This window comes from Strigops habroptila (genome assembly GCF_004027225.2).
Source record: "Strigops habroptila isolate Jane chromosome 13 unlocalized genomic scaffold, bStrHab1.2.pri S16, whole genome shotgun sequence".
Taxonomy (NCBI): Eukaryota; Metazoa; Chordata; class Aves; order Psittaciformes; family Psittacidae; genus Strigops; species Strigops habroptila.
In genome coordinates, this window is record NW_022651054.1 from 11,380,966 (window position 1) to 11,400,996 (window position 20,031).

General features: G+C 41.8%; 1 protein-coding gene across 8 annotated transcripts in view; it reads right to left on the reverse strand.

The window, feature by feature from the left end:
• Nucleotides 1-20,031, reverse strand: part of LYRM9 (LYR motif containing 9) — a 47,299-nt gene that overhangs the window by 21,709 nt on the left and 5,559 nt on the right. For 7 of the 8 annotated variants that reach the window (XM_030472752.1, XM_030472751.1, XM_030472753.1 and 4 more), the window contains exons 2-3: nt 13,233-13,305; nt 1,401-1,490 (exon numbers count right to left, since the gene is read on the reverse strand). The gene's annotated coding sequence lies outside the window, so the exon portion shown is untranslated. Of the gene's footprint in view, nt 1-1,400; nt 1,491-7,402; nt 7,527-13,232; nt 13,306-20,031 lie in introns of all 8 variants that reach the window. The other variant, XM_030472749.1, reaches the window with a different exon arrangement.

A 20,031-nucleotide genomic window follows, 5' to 3' on the forward strand; every position in this document is an offset into this window, starting at 1 on the left:
AATATGGCTTCCATTAGCTTTCATGGGCAATTAGAAACACATCCTTCCATCATGAGGGCAATAAGTTGGCTCTATACCGCTGCTGCCATCTTTTCATTCTGCTTGTTTGACTCCAGTTCTGGGTTTTCATATTTGTTTAATAAAAGCCATTCGGTCTCACACACTACAGGAACTGGATATTGCCAAAACCCCAACATATGCAGGGCAGAAAGATGTTACAAAAATGCAGAAATATAGATCAAGAGCTGACCCTTCAGAACAGCCTCAGTCTGACTAGTCCATTGCTAGCTCAATTTCCAAGCACCCAACTTGTGCTGATTAGGGCTTTACCTAAAAAGTTCAGTTTAAAATACAGATCAGGACGTCCCAAGGCTTCCAAATGTTACTCTCTTGTTTCCTTCCAATCTTTTTTCTCTAAAATATCGTTTTCTCTTTGCAATGAAACCTATGCTGGGCATCAGCTCCACGCATTTTTGGGTTTGGATTAATCTCTCTTTGGCATTTGAGTACAGGAGGTGATTATACTCTTGATAGTCAGTAGAGGTCCTGCATTCCCCCTCCAACCAGGAGAACAAGAAGCAACTCCAAAATGTGACTCGAACAATACGTTCACTGAATTACTCCCTGCCCTTGTCTCCACTGAACACAGGAGTAGCAGACCAAGAACTGTAATATAGATCCTGCAGTTACAAGCCTAAATTAGGTAGGAAGATTCCAAGTCTGTGTCCTACTTTGAGAATAGAAACATAACCATAGAATGGCACAGGATTCAGCTTGTTATTTAACTTACACATTGCCACAGGTTCTGGGTATCAGCCAGTACAGAAATCCAGAATATGCAGTTGGATTCAAGTTGATCTGAACCTAAATCTAACTTTACACACAGTTTTTTTGGGCTAGAGCCTTAGCTGGTAAGAACTGGTATAGTACCACAGACCCTGAGAACCTGACCCTGTATTTCACATATTCCCACTAAATACAGTGAAACATCCCAATTCAATACAGATCCCAAAATATACTTTGGGACTAGAGCCAATTTGTTGAGTTGTTTCTAGGCTTTGATGTGTAAACTCATCATATGTCATTGTGCTCTAATTAAACTTAAGTGGAGCAATAGATTTCCTGTCACAAAAGCAGAGATTCCTCATGTGCTGGGAATGGCTAGGACAGCTTGCTTCAGCTAAGCTCTGGGAGACAGCAAGAACCCATTCACGTAAACGTATGAATATGGAAGGATTAAACTGATCAATGGAATAGTAAACGTTGTTTGGCTATAGATAATTGGGGATTTTCCACTGCAGTACCTTTTCATAGGGAATTGATGAGCTGTTGAAGCCAAATCAAATCGTGTGACAAATGCATTTACACTGATGAATTTTTGGGAAAAATAAATCCTTTACCTTCCCACAAACACTGGACTTTGTAACAGATGAAGACTGAAGGTTTCACCAGGTCTAGTTGTCAAACACACACTCCACGAGGCTCCCATACTGAAAGAGAAAAACACACATATCCTGAGTTCTGACAGATTCATGGCTCAAACACGCGAGGATTTCTGTGACCTGGGTAAGCTCCACAGGGAAGTTTATCACCAAAGAGCTGCATTTTTCTGTATGTGTAACTTTAGTTTTTCCAAAGTCCTTTCCAGTGAACACCTCACTGTGAATCTACCACAGAACATGGAAAACTTGATGGCTATTTTGGTAAAATGGATCTTTAATGAGAAATAATCTTGTGACCTGACCCACTGTTCAGTTGTAAGGTACTGTATGAGTATAACTCAACAGTGAATAGATCCCCAGCCAGGTAAGGTTGAACCCCGCACTTGTACAGCCCAGAACATCAGAGAACTGGCATAGTTACTTCTGAAATTTGTCCCTTACTTAGCACAAAAGGACAATGAAGCATAGTAAGAATCTGCACTATTGCCTTTTGTTCCAAAAACATCCCCCCCACATCCCACAAATGTTACTGTTTTTATCTGCCAAGAAAAAACCCTCGACCTCACACAATCTGGCTATAATCCTGACTAATAATGTAAATCTCCTCCTGATAACTTAAATATCAGGCATAGCACAACAAACAAACTATCTAAACCAAGAACTGTTGAGTCAGAAATCAAATAATCTGCTAATTGTGCTTTTCTGGAACGGATGACTGTATAATGTCCTCATCAGAAGGCTGAAATCACATTTGCATTTAGATAAAGCCCTGTTTAAAAAGAGACAAGTATAAAAGGAGACACTGAGACTATTGTGGCATTTCTCTGCATTGCATAATGATTTACATTCCTGGTAATGATATTCAGATAGTGAAGCAAAGGCTGACCAAAGCCAATGAATCTTGCACTCTGCATTAGCAAGCTTGTCAATTGACCCAGTGTACAGCTGAACGCGGGTGACACTGCTGTGACACCGCCACCGCGCTCTGCTGGGGCGTGCTGCTGTTGGGACTGCTTTCCAAGCAAATCCCTACGGTTCACTTAGAGTCTCAATCCCTCCAGACTAGTTAAACAGACACAAAAGAAACAAAACCGGGCCTTAAGGACTGGGAGTGTTAATTAAAGCACTGCAAGAGTTACCTGAGCTGCTGCTGGTTAGACGTTGGCTTCCCCGTCCCTCTCTTCCCCCAGTACCCAGCCTGGAGATGTGTTTTCTTACTGCTTCAAAATATTACATTTTTAGGAGCCTGACTTGGGAATTTATGATTCCCTCTCCCAGTCAAACCTCATGATCTTTCATGTATTGATTTTACAGGAACCTAGCAGAGTACCACAACAGTATTAAGTCCATTTTTAACAACAGGGAACCAAGACAGGCCTGGATTAGACTCAATTTGGCCAGTTAACTGATATAAAGCCATAGCCTGGAACACTGCCTTGCCAGCTCACTGTAGGCGAGACACACACACGCCTCCACAGAACAATAAAGATCCTGAGGTGTTGAATCCCAAGCACCAAGCAGTAGCCAGCAGAACAGAGCAGAGTTCCCACAGACTGCCTCAGCATTCTGACTACTTATCCATCTTTCCTGGTAAGTCCATGTTCACAGCCAGGTTCTCCATCGGGGAAGGCACTGCCATTGCCACCCCACACAGAGCCAGGCACACAAAGCAGACATCGGAGGTAAAAGAAATTAGGAGTGCAGAGACAGAACCATCTGATACTATTTCCTACTGTTTGCTCTGTGCAACTGAAGGTACATGCGGGATCCAAAAGCTGGTACCAGCGTTTGCAGCTGGGCCAGGCTCTTGCTCCAGACTGTCTGTCATGCGAGTTGATCACACTGCATGTCCAAGGATAAATTCCTCAAAAAAATGGATGTAAAGCATCTACTGAGTGGCATTAGTTTAGTTTTAATTAGGAAGATGCTTTGGAATATTCCCAGCAGTGTAAGTACTCATACAACAGCAGAGAAATGGACTGTTTTTTCAAACCTATGTGTGATTCTAGCTACCTTGGGAATTTGGTGTTGAACTTGGAATATCTTATACAGTTATTTAAGGTGCCAAAATGATTTGTCCTCCTCGAAGCGCCCTATAACAGACTCTGCAAGAAAAAAAATCACTAGTGAACTTAGTATTAAAAATTCATACCCAGGCTCTGTAACCTGCCTCATTATGTCTTCACTGGACCTGCTTTTATTAGTCTGGATACAGGTTCCAAAAGTGCTATTTGTGCAAAATGAGATGCACAGGAAAGTAATAATCCAACTGCCAAAATAAGAAAGAAATTGGAAGCCTTTTGAAACCTCTTTAACCACAAAACATCTTGGTTCATGTTTTGACATCAGTCCAGGAAGACACCCAAGTAGACGGCCGCTCCTCAGAAGGATTCTTACTCTTTTGTCTTCAAACCTGGCTAACACAGTTCTCCCTTCCAGGTTTCACAGGCTCCCAGCTGGGAAAGACCCATGACTCCAGGCTGTAGCTTCTCAAATACACTTACAGCTCACTGTAGCAGAGTGGCAGGCTGTTCTGGTTTCAGTGAACTAACTGCCTTCTCCAGTTATTACACTGCAGTCTCTTTCCTTTATTCCCCAGTAGGTCACAGGAGAGTGACTGGTGCGCTGCGTCCAGCCCAGCTCCACGGGCTCTGCTGCCCTGGGCAAACCAGCAAACATCCGTCCCTACCAAGTCACATTCACTCCCAGAGCCACGGAGCATTCTGCAGCCCTGGGCCATGGCCTGCCCTGAGATACACCCCTCCTCGTGTCTGGCTGAGCACGTACAATGCTGGAGTCATTTTCTAACAAACACATCTCTCCAGCACGCTGGGCTTTTATCAAGATCTGCTGGTTTGATGTGATTGCTTCTGACGAGCTGTGGCCTCTCATTGTTGTGGATTTTGTCCTTTCTAAATCTGAGCTGTAAAGTCCTATTGCATGAATGACGATAGCCAGTCTTGCCCTGTTCACTTCTATTTCTGTTCTGCTCTGCTTTATGCTTTGCTTGATGCATAAGCAGAGCTGCAGTGTCAAATGACAGTGCAGCAGCAGCACATTTTGGGGGCGCAGCCCTGCAGTGTAGAGTTAGCTTACACGGTATCACTAGAGCATATGGGGGATCAAGAACTGGCTAAATGAGAGCGCTCAGATCTATTTGTTGTCAAGGAATCACCACTGGCTGGACATCCTTCATGCAGCTCTATAGGATCAGTATTAGGGCTGATGCTATTCAGCACTATCAGCAGTTATAATTGGCAGAACTTGAGGATGACAAAGATTGCCAGAGCTGTGCATAATGACAACAGGGAATCCGAGACAATGTGGTACATTTCTGGATAAGCTGGGCCCGAAGTTGTGCTTTAATACACCTGAACATTACACAGACAACTCAAGTGCAGGTTATCCCAACACAACAGGGAACCATAACCTAGAAGGAATAGTTCTGCAGAAAGAACTAGACGGTCAGACTGAACAAGCAACTGAACATCAGCTCCCAGTGATCTGCAAAAACAATGCACAGTGATCCCTAAACGTATCAACAAGGAACCTACGAATAAAAGGAAAGACTAACTTCACCTCTGGAAATGGAGTAGAGCTCCAATTCATTTGCCATTCATTCATCCACATTAAATAAAAAAAGAAAGTAATGAAAAAGAAATGGGCTGCCACTATCACAGCAATTCATCCAGCCCTCAACCTGCCCCTGAGAGTCCATTGTAAAGGACAAAAAGGAAAGAGCTCCACACTCTTGAACCATCCGGGTGATCAGCATGCAGCCCAGGAGCGGTGAGGCACAGATGTGCGGGTCCAACACGAGCTGTCTGACTTAATGCAGAGGTTCCTGGGTCAGGTTTAATACCACATTACACAGATTCAAACTGTACAATCTAGTTGTCCTTCTGGTCTCAAACCCTGAACATACAGGAAGGTGCAGAACAAAGATCTGAGCACTGCTGGCATGTTCAGCACATGAGATCTATATTCTCAGGCTCTGAGAAGCAGTTTTCTTACAGCTCAAACATAGATTATATTTCATATTGCACTCACTTTATGATCCCTCTATTGCTGATATGGTGTAAAGCAATGATAAGGAAACTGGAAATCAGACCTGTTTTTCTTCGTGTCCAAGTAAAAGCTTAAAAGATCTGTATGGTAAAGGAAAACTGCACATAGATGTAAACCAACAGGATTATAAAAAGGCACAAAAGCTCTGGGGTTTGGCCATAAAAAGACATCAAATTCTTGTCATGATGAAACCCACTTATATAAATTAACCAAAGCCACAGGGCAGATGTTTTACCTTACACTTGTTTGGTATCACAAGGCAGAGACATGCAATACATCAAACGGCAAAGAAAACACTGAGACTTTTGCAACCTAACACCAGTGAGGAAACCTGCTGCCCACACTGAGGCCAGATTACCCTGTTCTGGATAATTAATAACATGCTCAGGCTAATTAGAGCAATATTCTTTGGAGCATGCTCACTAAACGTCAAGCTCGGGCAGCAAGGGGAGGATCAGAATCTCCCTGCTTAGGTGCAAATCAAACCTCTCTACTTTGTTCTCCTGACTTCTGGGTTAAAGAAAGGCACAGACTCAAAAGAACTTCATCTTCCCAGCTGTAAACTGCTCAGTTCAGCTGCTGTCAGCTTGAATATTGTTCTCAGTGGCCAAATCTAAGTATTTACCTTTGATATCATGCCTGAATATGAATTGAGTTATATCTTGGTGCCGTCAGCTTTAAAACAAAACTGCCCGTTTGTTCTTTCTCTTCTTGTAACTACTGCATTTGAAGTGTTCAGTGCTTAGCTCCAGTTTAGCAATCCCATGATAGTTCATATAACGACTTCCTGGCTTGGCTTCTATCACCTTCTAATCCTGTTTGAATCTTCACATTCTTGAAGAGCTTCCAAGGGGGCACAACACAAGCTACCACAGATGTTGTTCAAGGACTGATCCCCCGTTGACAGCAGAAGGTACGAAAGTTCTTTTGAAGGGTGCAAACATGCTGTCTGATTAATGACAACATTTATTCTGTGATCCATGGGTCATATAAGCTTGCAAAGAATAGTAAGTCTTATGTAAGGTTTTGTCATGGTTCCTAACCTAGTTCAGGAAGGCCTGAAATGGTTAGTTTTACCTTCATGGGAAGCTCAGCTTGTTCTGCTCGTGCAATCCAACTTGATCTTTGTTTTTTACAAAGGAAAGAGGGTAAAAGCCCATCATTCAAATGAGCAGCTCTCAGTGCAAGGGCTCTGCTCAGGAAAGTAGAAGTACAAAAGCTCAATAGCAGGACAACGCCATGAGAAGGTAAAGAGTCAGAATTTAAAGAAGCCAAAGCAGTCACTGTGAGCCATGCTACTGAGTAAGGATTAATAAAACCTTGTTGTTTTGTTTTTAAACCAAGAATGCCCAACATACACCTCAGCATTCCTGTAGCACAAACATCAGACCCAGCCCACAAGGGAAGAAAACCTGCAGCATAGCAGAGCTTTCCAGTACGACCTCTTGTTTTACTGGTCCACCACAGCACATCCATCCAGTTCTAACTATACACACGTAATCCCAGGGCTAAGGATGACGGTACTTGTGCAATGCCCTGGTGCCTCCAGCTTGCCCTGTAATCGTCCTTCCCAACATACATTATCCCTTCTAGCAGCATCAAGAAGCTGTCTCATTATTTCAAATCCACACCTGCTGAACTTTAGCATCTTCCAATCCTTTGCTCTCAATCCAAGCAATCATCTGAGCCGAAACCTTCCCGGGCACCAGCCCTGTCTGTAGTGGAATTATACCACAGATGAATCTGGCCCACCAGATCTTGAGCAAAATGCCTGTTCCTGGGAGCAATGTTTGCAAGCAGCACTATTAGAGAACATTTAAGGCCAGGAGTCTTTAGCCTCTTAAGGAGGATTTTCACTGGTGCAGTTCCCTAATCAGGGATTGTTACCATACCAACAGCTAATCATGTGGGCAGATCCCGCCATGTCTTGGGAATGCTTCTGAGGTCTTTAAGCCATATCTCCAATTTTCCCCAAAACTTGACTGCTCTCATGGCCTGGCCTAGCTCAAAGAGAATCTGTGTCATAGAAACAAAGGAAAAGTCTGGCTAGCAACAAGCTTATCGCAAAGAAGGAATTCCCAGTCCTTGGCACTGAAGGTAAAAGCTTCCTTTTACCCTTGGCAAAGGCAGAGTTCTTCATGTCCCAGCGCAGAGATTCACTGCAACACATTGAGACACCAGCGATTCAAACATCCCACTGCACTGTACCTAGACCATGGATGCACAAGGAGAAGAGACAACCCTTGCTTCATGGATCTCTGAGGGAAAATATTCGAGAAAAGAAACCGCTCCAGAAAATTTAGTGGCTTCTGCAAAGTCACACAAGGAGTCAGTGGCAGAGCTGCGCACAGAAACACCATCTTCTGGTTCTCAAACCACCGCCTTGGACAAGCAATTGTGCTATTAGATCTTACACAGTGATTCACAATAGCATCCCTAATTCAAAAAGCCATCCTCTGAACCTTTGGAACCTATGTCTTAATTCTTTTTGATGTATGTCAGCTAAACCAGGTTCAAGATCCTCAATATATCTCAATTCTTACTAATGGTTATTCTACCTTTCTGGTTTTGCCTGAGTGGCTCCATTTCCTCCTTTCTCAAGTACTTGGGTGCTGGCACACAATGCCGCAGCATTCTCTCCCTTCGCAGCACACAGCACGTTTATCAACACTCATCTGAGCGAGCGAATGTGGCAGGACAGTTCTGACTGGCAAAAGCACTTGATGGAAGCGGAGCTGCCTCAGCTTTCACCCGTGATTCAGATCTGTTTACATTTTGTGAAACCTCAGGAAAGGGGGATGAAAAGCTCTGGTTCAGTTGAAGGCATGTTGTTAACCTCAGTGCTAATAATTAACTCAATTATGCTGAATTAATTTGATGTAATTATTGGTGATGGCGCAAAGACAGCGGCCTAGAGAAAGTTTGAGAGACAGGAGGAACAGAAGTCTGAACAATGCAAAATACCCCCTAAATAGCATCTTTTTTTTGCCAGCATGAGTCAAAGACACAGAATGAGTTCATTACAGTCATCTGGCTTCACTCAACCCACCAAATTACCCCCACACCCAGACAAATAGCTGTGAAATCCAGCAAGTGAACTAGAATTAAAACATGCCCTGACGGATTTGACACAGCGCTCAGCACAAGTGTCTTTCCCCATCCTATTATCTAAACAATACAGATTTAATAATATATTTAAGAGCTCCACAATGCTTTTGCTTTAACTGAAGACATTAATTAAGAACATTTTCTTGTTGTGGTGTTGTCAGTTGGGTGGGTTTTTGATGAACAATCTGCAGAGCACTTATGGAGGCTTTTCATTTGATCTGCAGTTTTTATCTAATATTTTCAGACTTATTCAGTTCAAAACAAACAAATCCCAACTATAAAAACAAACACCTATCTTTCTCCTTCCCCATTTAATAGTTGTGATTTGCTTTGAAAAAGTGTAACAGAAATGCATTCCTTGCTATGAAAACACACATTTTACTGAGGCATTTTTAATTCTCATGCACTAAATAAAGTCACTGGAGGAAAGAATCAGTTGTGATTGTTGTAAGTCTCAGGGAGTGGATTAACCTGAAAATTAAAAATAAGACATTCTAGGCAAATTAATGCCTTAAGTGTCACCAGGGTTGCTACAGGACACTCTCGGCTCCTCCCTCCACTCCTGGAGGAAGCACACCAAGACTCTTACACTCTCACTTACACTAAATCTTCTATTATCTTGTTTCCATCAAGCTTCATCACGTGTATGGATTTAGCACCATGGGTTGTTACTTCCCTGTTGTAAAGAATTCAAAACTTAAGAGTTTAGATTACTGCATCACTATAATATTTTACAGTCCTGGAGGACTGGTAATATCTAGCCCTGAAGAGTTGGGTGCCTTTGCCTGTCTAGCTTCAGTCTGATGCTACTTGACTTACATTTGTCATAATGCTGTAAATACACAAGCTTCTGAGCTTCCACTGCATTTGTCATCATGCTTGTGACAAGAATAAAAATATTACTTCTAACATCACCCATTACTTGTGAGGAGAGACGTGTAGCTGCAAGAAAAGCTGTAAGAAATGAACCGTATTTCTCTAATTTGATAAGTAGGTGCTGCTGCCATGCCCACAGCTCACATCCGCATGAGTTCTGATGACTCTCAAACACAGCTGATCTTTCAGAACTCGTTTTAATTGCCAGCAGGCTCTGATCAGACTCATTATTTCAAAGCAGGCCATATTACATGCATAATTTATGCATTTGATTTCAACAGATCATTTTCTGCCCCGTTCTGAGAGGGCAAAAAGTGTTTTCCATGGGGAAGCTGCTAACATTTCCTGAAGAACCAAACTGACTTTCCTCAAGAACAACTTGTCTAAAATATGATTTGTGAAGAGACACCACATTTTGAAGTTAATTTAACGTGATGGATTGTTTGAAGTCTCCTCCATTTATTTGGACAGCTACTGCAAGTTTTCTCTATGCATGTTAACCACAAACTAGTTTTAGTTTATGGAGCTGAGAGTTATTGCTGGAAGTAGTTAAAAGAAGTAAACTGAAATGGTAAATATTGCCATAGATGAATTTATGTCCAACATAAGGATCTGCAGTACTGTATTGTATCTGTACTGGGACTCCATTTGGAGGAAGTTTCTCCAGGCAATGCCACTGAGGCAACATTCCAGTCACCAGTCCAAATTCTTGCCTGGTGTAAATCAGCACATTTCTATTAAACCACAGAAACATGTTTGCCAGCAACCTGCATGGCTGAATAAATCTGCATGGGGTTTCAGACAACTCCTGCAAGTGACTGTGCCGAGACCCAAATTAACAAAGACCAGTCAACAATTCTTTTTTCAATCAAAATAATTCCAGTCATTAATTCTTTTTTCAATCAAAATAATTCCAGTCAGGAAGCAATCCACCTGAAGGGGAGATGACCACAAAGGAGAGGGCAGCAGCATGTCCTGCCACAAGCTGGAGGGAAGCCCAGCTAGTAACATTTTAGCCAACACCAAAGGAACAAGAGGAGATGAATGTGGTCTCTAAAACCACTTCACACCAACCTGACAAAGCGAAGGGTGTTTGCGTAAATGAGGAGTTCATCAGCTGCTTCCTGCCACCAGCCCACGCCTCCATCCAGAGCTTCCTCTTTCACACCCCAGCTCTGCTTTTCACTTCTGTCGTCACAGACTTGATTTTCCCTTTCATGGATTTTTGCTTGAAAAAGCATCACTGCCTCAATTGTCTATTTTCAGCCTATATTTAAGAAAACCCTTTAGTTCCATTTGTAGCCACATCCTGTCTCAGCCTCCCCCTCTTTTTGTTCCTAAATATAAGGCTGATGCAATTTGATGTGACATGACAAAATAGCACATTTGCATTGGCAGAAACTTTCTCTCAACGGCAGTAATTAAAGGGAGTAGATGAGACATTGCTGAAATTGGTGTTTATTTAGCCTGAAAATAAAAGGCTTGAAGAGGACTTGAGAAAGATGTTCAAGTGTCACAAACATGAAATTCATCGACGGGTACCTTCTTTTACATGCTCCTTACTGCAAAGCAAATGGTTGTTCAAACAATGCAATCGATTTAAAGAGATTAAAAAAACCCCCAGATATTTCTGCAGACCATATTCCTAACCAGTGAAAATCATTTAATGTGTTTCTTTGGATTATAAATAGTACCAAGACACTTGTGGTTACACAAAAGACAAGGTCATTCAATCTCTAACTTCAGAGCACAGACTCTCACATTGAGTAGCAGAGAACTGAAATCTCATCGACTACAGTGAAAATGAGGTGCTTAAATATCTTCATTATGAGCTGAGCAGCAGCAGACGTACTCACCTTCACCTACGACATGGATTTTTGTTAACTGTGGGAGACAGGAATTCAGAAATGGCAGCCCAGGGCTCTGAGTGCTACGACTGCAACAGGATTCATACAGCGGATTAAAGCCCACAGATCTACAAAACTCATGAAATAATTTACTGTGCTTGGCTTTGCTGAATGGATCCACTCTGTAGACACTTGACAGGACCAGATACTGTCAGCTCCTGCACTGTATCCCATGATGGATGACAGCAGTGGAAGGCAGTGGTGGGAGGAAGAGCAATGTTTGGAAGTTGAGGGTGTTTTCTGGATTTTTAGAAAGTAAGTTTCGTTTACTTAATCTGTGTGAAGAACCCACAGAGAAGTCTGATGAATGTTCCATAGGCCACAGGATTTAACGCGCATATGCTTTCAAGTGATACTTCCTGCTCTCAGAAGAATCTTCCTCCTCCTCGTGTTCACGAGGCTATTCTTTCAAATCCATCTGTGATTGGCACTACCACTCTGCTTAAAGCTGGCAGACCACATTCTGAGCAGGCTCATTTCCATCCTAACACAGATGGCATCAAGAATTGGGCAGGCCAGAAAAAAATCAGTTTGCATATTATGCTACAGTTTTTTATGGGTCAGATTACCATTGAAAGCCACCAAAATGGCAACCCATATGTGATGTGTCTGCCATTGGAACCAAAGTGATACACCATCATAATCTTAACATGGTTGGTCAGAAAAAATTGGATTAAACATTAATCAACCTCTGGTATCTAAAAGTAAAAAGATACTTTTCTTTCCAACCAAATTTTGACTTTGACAAATCAAGCAAAATAGCTTTGGTGAACCAAAAAGAAAAAGACATTATCACATCCCTGAACAACTGCACGGGCAAGGCTCTCTTGGCAGAAGGTAGTTTAGCTTCTATGCCAAAGACTCACTTGGTGAGTGAGCCAGGTGCAGATGTTGGCTCTGTAATCTCCTTTAACTTCTTTGTTCTACAAGCCAGAAAACTCTTCCCACAGCTTTGGGGGAAAAACAAGGGTATGAAGAGCTCTTTGTGTGTTTTCATTGGTGCAAGAATATCAACTGTTTTAAAGACTCTCTCATAGAAATAAGAAAGGTGTCATTAGCAATACACATAACTATTAACCATAGATTCAGCAGAACATGGTGTCCTATGGACACTAAAGGGATGCTGAAACAAGGTAACACCCCTGGCATTCTGTTCCTGCCTCCCTGCAGTAGCCTACCAGCTACAATTGCTGGATTCCACGATCCACAGGGAGTATAATTCCAGATGCTTCAGCATCCATGCTTCTATATTCACAGAGTTCAAAGCAGGCAAGTCTGCTCCTGTGAGAAATCTATTAAACAGTAAAGACATATTCTAAGTCTCCTGCTATGTTATCACAGCACCTGAAATTCAAACAACTGTTATGATAAACAACAGCCGGGGCCACCACCCTCTGTCATTACCAATGGGAAAATGTTTCCTTCCAAGTTTTATGACCCCTCCGACACCTCTACATGATGTTCTGGTTAAGATACTACACTGATGCTTCAGGTGTTTACTCTCAACCAAATACAATACACACAGCAAGAGCAGATTCCCTCCACCATGCTGAGATTCCTAATCTAGGTGCAGTGCCGACACGAGTATGAAAATGTTGCCTCTGGTATCTTTACTGGCAATTTGCAATTAGGGTTCTGCTATTGCATTTATCAGCATGGCTGGAACAGAGACAGGGGTGTTCCTGAATACAAAGCGCTGGTTAGAAATCCCTCCTGCAAACATGTATATCATACAACACTTGTTTGGGATGTGGCACTTTCACCTTTTTTCCTGTGTGTGTGGCAAATGGGCTCCTAACAATTTTCATAAAGCAAACAAGAAATCACTTACAGCATTCGGAGCAAAGGAACTTCAATTATCTTCACAGATTATGTCCGTTGAAGTCCAACAGTAAGCAAGAGACCTGCAGAGAAGAATCAATTTTCATTATCTGTTTCTCCTCAACTCACTACTTAAAGTACCATCAATAAAGAAGTGCAGAGAAGCCCATCTAGAGCACAATTTCTCAGTCTGTAAGCCTGCACTTTTGTCTAACTGGTTACATTAAACTTGAATTCATGGCCTTCATATGAATAGGTCACTGCTTTTAGTAATCTACTCAGCAAAAACGTTAATAACTCTACACTACAAAAAGATACAAGAAGAGAGAAATTCCAAAGCACTCAGTGGAACTGAACCTTCAGTACTTCCTGTTCTGAGTTTCTGAAGGTAAAAAAGCATTTAAGGAGAGCCACAGTTTCTAGTATTTAGAGCTCTGCGCAATGACAAAATAAATCCGGAGATTTCATATTTGTCAGAGAGCAGAACACTGCTTTGGATAAAGCATTTATTGACATCAGGGCAGCTGGTAGCTCCTCAGTAGAATTTAAGAAGTCGTAGGCCTGGATGGTTATTTGGCTTTCTATTCCCACTGCCACAGTGGTGCAATCTCATCTCATCCCAAAACGCTCCAGACAACCAACTCCATACAAGAAACTACTGCTGTTTCAAACGCTTGATTGTACAGTGAGTGGAGGAATAGTCACCTGCAACACAGGTGAACTTCCCATAGGAGGTGATGTAAAACACGGACCTAGAAGAACAGATTCAGCTTTAACTATAAGCCAGTCCTGCATCCACTGAAGTTTTCTAGTGCTGGTACAAGAACTGCACACCAGAAGCTGCCATATAACATTATTTTCATCCATTATATGAATTTTCTGTATAGCAGATGGGACCTCCAATACCTGCCTTGAACCAGTCCTGCAGAAACACCCATTATTCAGCATTGTTAATTAACAGTCAGTAGACATACCTGCAGTTAGTTATGCCATTACAATGCCCTTTCAGAGGTACATTGTGCTTTGCTGTTAACACGTAGCCAGTATAACAGCCAAAGAGCAATGCAATTAACTTCTCCATAGGCTGAAATTCAAACCAGCAATTACTTCTGTAATTCACTTATCAGAGCATCAGGCACCTTTGCCCAGAAAGCTTTCCAAATCTACTCAAAATATACCCAGCTGAGCTTTGAGAACACAATAAAACAGTATCACTGCTATATATCATTGTTTAGTGATAAATATTGCCTAAGGTCTAACTTGAATTTCTGCTTTGGAGGTAGAAGAGTCTTTAAAGAAAAGCTAGTTCACACCAAACTTCTGGTTGGTACTTTTCTGGCAGTGTATAAAGGATGTAAATGTGAATTACATTCCTAACATGTTTACTAGCTGGTGTAGGTTAGTTAAAGCAAATAATCTCCAACTTCCTGTGCTATTTTTACCACCTAAAAGCCCAGTGTCTTCTCTTGCTCATAGAATACAAAGCTGACCTGCACTCCATTACTTATGTGCATTGTATCAATGGCAATATTTCTGGATGCTGGAACACCACCACTGAAGAGCTGCAGCCTGGAACAACGCCTGCATGGTGCTGTTTGTTATAGGATGTAAAAAAAAAAAACCCCAAACTTAAAAAATCAAGTTCTAGTGTGCCCCTAAAACACGTTTGAGGAAACACAGGCTTGCTTTGCAGTGCCAAGTGCAGATACACTTCCAAGCAGAACTTGGAGCCCACATTCATTCCTGTCTAGGACTGAAAAAAAGTATTGTCATTCAGTATCTTATTTATCGTATATCAGACACACCATATCCAGAAGGAATATAAAAATGCTGTATGTAAAGTCTTGACACTTTAATAAACAGCGATTAAATATAATGTACTAAATGTAAGCAGGTATCAATCTGCCATTTCTAACACAGCAGAGATTACTTGTCAGAAAGTTTGTCTTTCTGTCACTTTGCTACAGTGGGCAGACGAAACCTAAAGCCAGATAGACATTATTTTTACAGGGTTGCCAATGTTTGTTAGCCAAGAGTTGAATCCCATTTACTCCCAACATACCACTGTTTGCATATCACAACTCTGCTTCCCACTGGTGTTAGAACAGGATCAGAACCAACCAACATTCTCATTTCTCTCTCCCACAGCACACACTGGTCAGGTTTATGGAGAGCAACATTCCCATAATAATCCAACAAGACTTGTCCCTCATTTGTGAGCAACGAGAGAGTTAATATCCGTGACCCAAATATGGAGACCCATTTTCAACTTGCTGAAAATTGCTTTTTAATCCCAGCTCTCGAGGATTTCCTCTGAAGCCATCTGCCACGCGCGCGGGTGCTCTCTGCCTGTATACAGGCAGGATTACCACAATATGGATTCTTTGTGTAACTTAATACATTTCACAGCATATTACAAAAATTAGTCAGAATTTCCATTCTTTTCTGATTTCAACTGTGTATCACAAAAATGGCTGTAAAAGTCAAAACCAGTGATAAGTTCCTAGCAAACCTGACGCCCTTATTTACTGCAGTATTTACACTGCAGCTTGAATATACTTAGTCTAACATTGCACAGCATTTAAGCAAATAGTAATGAGTCATTTAACTCATATAACTTATGCACATGGTTAAAACTAAGCTCAAGCATGTTCCTGGGTAGGAATGGATTTCAGTGTGTGTCTTCCCAACTAGAGCACAGTTTGAAGACAATTATCATCATGATAACTAGAGATCAGAAAAGATTTCCAAACACTATTTCAAACCTATTGTTCAGCCTTTTTTTCTTCCCAAGAACCTTTCTGCAGTTGGATTTTTATAGTACAAATACTGAGGAGAACCAGTAAAGTCACATTCATAAATAAACTGAATCTTAGAATTGGCACAAGCAACCAGGTATGTCTTGGACGATTGCTAAAATAGAAAACAAAGTAAATATACTGCTTCCTATCAGAAAAATCACAGCCAAAGTGACTGAAACAGCAAACATGCAGCAAGATTCAGCTAGAATCAATTTATTGGATCAACCTATAAAGTAAATAAAATCAAAACCCCACCACAGTTATTGAGTATTTTCTATGCAGAATACTTCAAAAAAATGGTGATTTGCCTCCAACCATTCCGAGAGCAGAAAATAAGGAAAATGTGCATAGTTTGAACCACATAAGGTGACACTAAGGTTCTGGAAGACAAACAGGCCAGAGCCTGTGAACTTCTTTGTTTCACAGAGACATGTGAGCACACGTAGCTGTGCAGGGCTTCCTGCTAGCAGCCCTCAGTCCTCATCCATGTTACTCCCTGTCACAGCCAGCCACCCAGTGCCTGACAGAAGCAGATAGCAACACCACATCCACACCAAAGCCTTCCCCTCCTGCTGAAGATAGGATCCCATACCCTTGGATGCCTTTTCCCTGGAAAGAAGGAGTGTTAGATATGATTAACATACAGGACAGATCTACATATGCAGATGTTAGAAGAATGTGGAGAGAGGAAAAAAACCACGCAAATCATTTTGTTTCAGCAATAACAGATGTTGGAGCATCATCCTGCAGACATGTTACTTTTAATACAAAATTGCTTGTAAAGTGAGTGAGGGGGTGAGGACAGAATCAATGCCCAATTACCCCCGTATTCCAGTGTTTCCATTTTAATGAGCTTCTCTATGATTTTGTCCTTTTAATTTTCCTTCTCCAATAATCATATCAAAATAGTTTTGTCTTAAATATCAGTGAAAAGAAATTCAGCTGCCTAAAGAAACCCAATCCTAAGACAGCTGGTGGCAGGTTCTTAAAAACGACATATCACAGTGTCCTTTACTTCTGTGTAAACCCAGAAGAGTTCACGAGAGCCTGTGGCACTACTTGGGATTAGACCTGCACAACTGAAAACAGCTTCATGTCCTGATATAACTGCTTATATGGCAAATGGGTAGTAAAAGACTATAACAGTGCTATGGCATTTGCAGATATATCAGTGCTGATAAAACAAGCAAATGCATAATAAACAGATTACAACTACCTTTGTCTGGCTAAGGGAGGGATTAAGTGAAGCCTGGTCTGCATTCCGGCTGGGGAGTAGCCCACTTTCCTGCTAGATCGCATTTGCCACTCACATTATCAATACTGCGCCATAGTTTCTTTCCACTTTCTTAAACTTGGCCAGTGATGTCGGGGAGCTGGAGACACACCAGGGATTGAGTAGTGCCAGTGCTGTGGCTAGAGTATAAAACACAACTGCAAGCACTTCACTGGTAACGTCCAAGTCCTCTACTAAACAACAGGAACCTAAGTAATGTCCAGCTACTTATCAGAACAGCTTGAATGAGGTAGACGTGAAGACTCTGATGCTGTGTAGATCCTCTAGGATCTGCTGAGCAGCACAGCATCACACTGCAAAAATAAGGCTTGGCGCATGTTGGAACAGGAGAGCCATCCTTCACCATGTACCTTGGCACATAAGGCTGCAACAGCAGCTTCTGAACTGTGAATGATCTCAGATACAGTTTCTCTTTAGACTGCACCCCCTTCTCTTTAATGCCAGGCTGCTACTACATCACCCCAGTCTCATATATAGAATATTTACATCCCACTTTCCTTTACAGTGAATTAAATTGAATATCATTAGGACCATGGGGCAAAAGAAAAGTTACCAGCAGCCTTCAGGACGCCTGGAATTCAGACTGATACGTTTAAAAGCATGCCATCACAGTGGCAGCATGCACACACACAACAGCTACAAACGGCTGCTGTACTTTGAGCTCCCTGCATCTCTTGGACGCCATTCTCTATCATACGTATTTTCCAAATAAAATTGCTCAGCTGTGTGTAACATGGCCCCTCATTAGGACGACGTGAAATCCACAGGCAATTAATATCCCAAAAGGAGCTGAAGCTATCCTTCATGCCCATGTATAAAGCCGCCGGCTTTCAATGGCTGCCATGTAAAAGCTGTCAAACCAAACAGAAATCCTCACCAAAAGAGGTAAAGAAACCCCCAAGAGCCACAACTGTTTACAACAGCTTTCTTACAACTCACTGGTCCACCACCACCAGAGGAATTAGTGATGTGTAACTAATTGATACAAACCTCCTGAGGGGAGTATTGCTGCTGGTTATCTTGAGATGAGAAATTTAGTCCAGAAGGATAACCTGGATGGACAGCTGAAAAGCTTTAGTTCTCCAAGTAGGAAATGAATTGATCTGGCAAAGAAAGCCCTTGAAGGGATGTTATCATGTCAAAAAACAGGATTAGGAAAAACATGGAAAACATGGTTGCTGTAATGGAGAGATGTGCTGCTGCAAAGACCATGATTTAAAAATTACTGTTTAAGTGTTTCCACGACACGTTCTTTTTTCGATACTAAATGCACATGGTCTGTTACAACACTCAGGAGCTGACGTGGTGAAGGATTTATAAGCTATTATGCTCAACAAAATCAGTCATTAGACGAAAAGGCACTGAGCAGCTATCCAAATAAAGAGAGAAGGAGAAACTGAATCAGGGTGGACTTTGTATTATCGTTATAAAGCTAGAGCAAACAAAACTAACTTGTATGTACAGATATATCATCATCTGCAAAAGCTCAACAACCTGAAGGTTTAATCTCCCGCCAGGACTTCACCGAGTCATACCTATAGCATACTGAGTCAAATACAGCTAATCTGACAGAGCAAATCATCACGAGCACTTTGTTTCAGTGTAATTGAATGCAGGACAAGAAAACATCATGACCATTAGCCATGATGTTGCACACAAAACTCTTAGCAAGAGGCGTACAATCAGAGAAGCACACAATCAATTCAGATCAACTCAATTGCTTTGTTCAATTTGTTGCCACTGAAATCAATGCAGAACAAAAAGCCAACTGTGGGACAACCAGGAAGTCAGGTCTCTGAAAGATGCAGTTTCCAAAAATACCACCACAGCATCAGTATTTTCTCTTCTGATTAAATCCACAATCCAGAAGATGCAACATAACTATTGGTGTTTTAGCCTCCTTCCTCCCTCCATCACTGAATAAAAGATACAGCAGAAACGAAGTGCTCAGATATTATTGTACCTATTTTAATTTGGACGCAGAGGAAGTAACCTGCTCCTCTCCCCACTCCAAAAAACATTATCTAGCAACCCTGCTCACACAAAGCCAAGTGACTTGTTGGTGGGGTTTTCAATCCTCCACCTTCTAGAGCAGGTAACATGCTGTGGAGCTATTTTAAGAACATTTCATTCACAAAGGTCTCCAATTTAATCTTCAGAGACAGAGATGATTTTCTTGCTGCTTCAACATCTTTACTGGCATGACATTTGCTTCAGAGGGAGTTCATTTGCTGTTCCAACATCAAAATGGAGCAAGAGCAGCTGCCAGGAGAGGGATAAAAGGAAGCACTGGTGACAAAGAGCAGCAGGGTCATTTCTGGTGCAAAGAAATGTAGAACAGAGAGAACTGCAAAACCGTCACTTTCCTCAAAAAGCCACAGGGGATAAAGACACCCCCCCCCACCTCCTGCAACTGGTGTTTAGCAGCAAGAAGAAAAATGAGACAGAAAGAACTAAACAATCAGTCTGAAGTCTTTAAATGGCAAATTATTATAAACCAGCTTTAGGCACCTGAGTGCACCCGGTTAAAGCCAAGCTCATGCTTAAGCTCTGCAGTGAGCAAAGAATTCAGCAACTCCTTCAGAAAAATCCAAAGAAAACACTTTTGCCTAGAAAGCGCTCCAGGGGATGGAGTTCAGTGTTTCAGAGGTGATCATCTCCGGGATGAATTCAAGCCCCGGTGCCAATCACGATCTCCACATCTGTATATTCAG